We start from the raw sequence: 4,929 nt of genomic DNA, 5'->3' as shown, positions 1-4,929 counted from the left end.
CTATATTAAGTTAACTACATTTCCTATGAGAGACCCCACATTAAATATATTTCCTAATGTTACATGCAACACAAAAAGTGGCCCCAAGAATGTTGATTCCTAGTGTGCACATATCCCTAGATTCCCTAGGTGAATCACAACATAATAATAAATTAAACATTATGAAAGGTGTACAACACCTAATTCCTAACATAGACGTCTTGAGTATGGTCTGTTGGTGTTGGAAATAAGCCACACTTGGACCGATGATGGACTGGTCCAAGAGGGGCCAATAGCTCAGTGGTAGAGCATTCCAGCAGCGTATGGAAGGTCCTAGGTTCAAATCCTAGTTGGTCCATGTCTCAACATGGTATCAAAGCCAGGTCCAGGCTAGGAGCCCCAATCACAGGAGAGGTGTGGCTTAAGGGGGGGTGTTGGTGTTGGAAATAAGCCACACCCAGACCAACAATGGGCTGGTCCAAGAGGGGCCAGTAGCTCAATGGTAGAGCACTCCAGTAGTGTATGGAAGGTCCTAGGTTCAAGTCCTAGCTGGTCCATGTCTCAACATGGTATCAGAGCCAGGTCCAGGTAAGGAGCCCCAAGCACACGAGAGGTGTGGCTTAAGGGGGGGCGTTGGTGTTGGAAATAAGCCACACCCGAACCAACGATGGGCTGGTCCAAGAGGGGCCAGTAGCTCAGTGGTAGAGTACTCCAGCAGTGTATGGAAGGTCCCAGGTTCGAGTCCTAGCTGGTCCATGTCTCAACATGGTCAAGATCCCTTGACCATCTCAAGGATGCATAGGAGTTTCCCATCCCGGGACAACCCAAAAAGAAAAGGAAAACTAGAATTATTATTTTTTGCTTCGTTCCCAAAGCTCAAAGTCGAACCCTAATGGCCAATGGGCCCCCCACTCCCTTACTCTATTAAACACACAAAATTCTACATTTTGGTACACAATCTCGATTCAATAGCTAGATTGAAGATGAGCAAGAGGTGAGTGAAGGGGTGTGATTGAAGTTCTACAAGTGCAAGAGGGGTGAAAATGGGCAAGAAGAAGAGGAAGAAGAGGGATTCTACACCAAGCTGAAAGGAATTTTCAAACACAAGGAAGGATTCTATGATTGTTTTAATTTTCTTTTTTTTCTTTTTTTTTAATTAGTTTCATTTTTAAGTAATTTCGTAGGCATGGTTGTAAGTGCATATTCATAGATGTTGATGTTAATAAAGTTTTGCATCTATTAAGGTCTTGTACCTAGTGATATTTGCTAGTTCCTAGAAGGGAACTCGTTCACATGACTTAAGTTTACCTAGGTCTTAGGAGGCATTATAGAAGATTGATTAGTTGTCACATGATCTTATTGTAGACACTCAAAATCGGTCATCACTCGTGTCACTAACCTAATTTTTAACATTTCTTCTATGTCGCATTTGATTTTCATCACATGTTGACATTGTGTCATTCTTCTAATTCAAAATTTCTATTTTCCTAATCATTTAAATCATTTCATTTTAATCATTCATTTCCTAACATTAATTGAGTAATCTTTATTATTTGATTAAGTTCAATCCTACTTTAATTAAATAATATTTATTATTTAATTAAATTCAATTTCATTTTCCTCATAATTGAATAATTTCTTTAAATTATATAATTAGCTAATTATTTCATCATTATTAATATTTTTTTATTTATTTAATAAAATCTTAATTATTTTCTTCCAAAATTCAAGAATAGAAAGAAATCTTTATTTGTTTTTATTTAATTAGTTTAATTTCTAATTATCCTCATCCAAATTCAAAAATGGCAACAAATCAAGAAAATGATACAAAAATTTAAAATAAATCATTATCCAATTTAAATAAATTATTTTCTCATATTCTCCCAATTTTTGAAAATGGAAAGTATGTCGTCATCCGATTTATATGATTTTCAAAAATCATTATCATATCTTCTTAAAAATTGAAAATGGAAGTAGTCAACTTCTGATTTTCTTGTTTTATCTTTTTGGAAAATATCTCTTTAATCTCAATTTAAAATTCGAAAAAGGAGATATGGCTAGTCAAAAGCTGCTTTATGCCATCTTTTTGAATCCATCTTGATTCTCCAATCTTGTCTTCAATCTTCTATAAATTTATGCATCTTTTCCATAATCAGGGGACATTTTTGAATAGTTATATGCTGTCAAAATTAACTTCAAATCTTCAAATCTTCTCCCCCTTGCTTTCAACACATTTGTAAGTTTGAGAGCCACATACCATTTGATTAGAGAAAAAAGGAGCAGTGAGGCCTTCATTGAATGGAGTAAAATTGGTTTGATTTTCTCTAATTTATTTTATTTCATTTGATGACCTTGTTGTGAATGTGCCTGACTTTGCATGTTTTTGTGTAATTTTCTTGCCACATTTTTTGTGAACCCGACGTGGAACGCATCTAATTTAATATTTTTTGTGAGATTTTTTATTAGATACAGGTTCCAGAAGATCAAATTTCTTGGTTTCCATTCTCATCATTGTTTTTGTGTAGGTTTTGGAAGAGCTAATGTGCCTATTGCAGGGCTTGATTGATCAAAGACTTGAATAAACAAATTTCATTTAGTTCTTAATTAGGCCTGGATTGACTTTCAATTTTATGCAACAAATTTCACATAGAATCTAATTAATATTGGATTAATCTTCAATTTCTCCTACAAATTGCACATAAATCTAATTAGGTTGTTAATTTTTATTTTAGTTGACAAATTGCACATAGTCTAATTAGGTGATTAATTCATAAAGAAACTTTTTGTTTGCATGTTGTTTTTTTTTATTTGCATGTAGCTTTTTTCATTGCATGTCGCTTTTTTTTGATTGCATGTTGTTTTTTTTAATTTGCATGTAGTTTTTTCATTGTATGTCATTTTTTCTTGATTGCATGTTGTTTTTTTAATTTGCATGTAGATTTTTTCATTGCATGTTGCTTTTTCTTGATTGCATGTTGCTTTTTTTGATTTGCATGTAGATTTTTTCATTGCATGTCGCTTTTCTTTGCTTGCATGTTTCTTTTTTCTAATTTGCATGTAGCTTTTTTCATTGCATGTCACTTTTCTTTACTTGCATATTGTTTTTTGCTTGTTGCTTTTTAGTTGCATGTTGCTTTTTTGCCTATTGCTTTTTTTAGTTTGCATGTTTCTATTTTTCTTTTTGCTTGCATGTTGCTTTTTTGCATATTGCTTTTTCTACTCAACTTAGAGGTTTTATGTGTTACTAATAATTTTGTGCAATACCTTGGCATTCATTGGGAGAAGACAAACATTGAAAATACTGACATATTTGTTGTAGGATGCAGCCAAAGACTTATATTCGAAACCATGTGTTTTTATTTCTAGCTTAATTGCACACTTCATTTTCTAAGGGATAAATGAACACCATGTATGTCATGTTTTTTTTTTCATTTGCTTGTGTGTTTTAACCTTTAGATAGTGGGCTTGCCTCCCGATTTGCCTAGTACCTCGATAGGCATTGGCGAGAGGGAATGACCCTAAGTGGTGACGGGGTTGAAGACAAACCTCTTCTGAACCACTCTAAATAATTGTGGATGCAACAAAATTTGTAGACAATGGGTGTTGGAATGGTGCAGCGACGATTAAATTTGGCGGATCTACACCCACTTGAATGGATGCCCTGACTAAAAACCTTTGTGCTTAGAGACCAAAAACCTTCTAGTCATTGGTACAAGAGGTTAAACCTCTGACGTCGTCTCACACTTTTACGGCTCTTAGTAGAGATATAAAGTTCGCCATGGGGAATTTGCATGGGAGCTGATGCTTGGTTGTCCCAGAGAAGTGAGTGTCATGGAGTGAAGCCAGTGGGGTCAAGCATCTAAGTATCCTCTTTGAGTAGGTGTAGCTAGGAAACCAAGTGAGATCCAATGACTACTGTCCTTGCCAGCCATAGGATTTGTTGTTGAAGGTGCATGATTATCTTGGGTCAAAGTCAAACAAACATCTTGTCTTCTATGCTTGTAAAAGGTTGAATTAAAAACAATTGTCACAAGTGGTCCTAAACAACTTTGTTTTCAAAGTTCAAACAACATTCAACAAGTCAAAAACAAGTTTCAATTGTCCAAATAAGATTCAAACAAAGTCAACCTTGGTCCAAAGAGCTTCAAAATATTCATCCAACAATTTGCAAAATTTTTATCAACATAGCTTGTTAAAACATTGAAAATCCTGGTCTCAAAATACATGTCACTTAGGGTTAGACTTTGCATAGTCCAAACTTAGGTCTTAGGACATTCACATTGCCTTTCATATTTAGTCCATTGCATTATCGTAATTCCTTTGCACTTAGATTTGGAATCATTTTTCCTAAGTCTCCATTGCATTATCATTATCATACCAAAATTAGGTCTTGGCTTGGGTTGCATTTTTCATATTTCAAGTCTTTGGTCCTCACATATCCCTATCACATTAGCTTTGTCATTGCATAGTCCAAACCCTAGGTCTTTTCTTAGGTTGACATTGTCAAACATTTCCATTCATATCCTTGGTTCATATTGTAGACACCTAAAATTGTCCAGTCTAATTAAATAAATATCTTTATTTATTTAATTATCTTAGCCTAATTCTTCTATTAATTAAATAAATTTTTATTTATTTAATTATTTCATTTATCCTCTTCTAGCCTTATTTCTCATTTAAATAAATATATTTATTTATTTAAATTACCCTTTTCCCAAATTAAATAAATATCTTATTTATTTAATTGATCCCACTTCTTCTATTAATTAAATAAATCTTTATTTATTTAATTAATTCATTAACCTTTTCTACCCATGACACATGTCATTCATCTATTAATTCATACACTACCTAACCTCTCATTATTTTCTTATTTTCTCTACCTACCCTTTAATCTTAGCCGATCATTTATCTTTTACACCTCTCAATCTTATCCCTCCATTTCATATA

The 4,929-nt window shown here is 33.7% G+C and overlaps 1 non-coding gene across 1 annotated transcript; it reads left to right on the top strand.

Moving 5' to 3' along the window:
* The first annotated feature begins 464 nt into the window (after positions 1-464).
* On the top strand, positions 465-536 carry TRNAT-AGU (transfer RNA threonine (anticodon AGU)). Its single transcript has one exon. It is a non-coding gene; the product is annotated as a tRNA-Thr (tRNA).
* The last annotated feature ends 4,393 nt before the right edge of the window (positions 537-4,929 follow it).

The sequence above is a fragment of the Cryptomeria japonica genome, chromosome 3 (genome assembly GCF_030272615.1).
Source record: "Cryptomeria japonica chromosome 3, Sugi_1.0, whole genome shotgun sequence".
NCBI lineage: Eukaryota > Viridiplantae > Streptophyta > Pinopsida > Cupressales > Cupressaceae > Cryptomeria > Cryptomeria japonica.
Note: the sequence above shows the minus strand (reverse complement) of the source record. Positions and strands in the feature narration are given on the sequence as shown.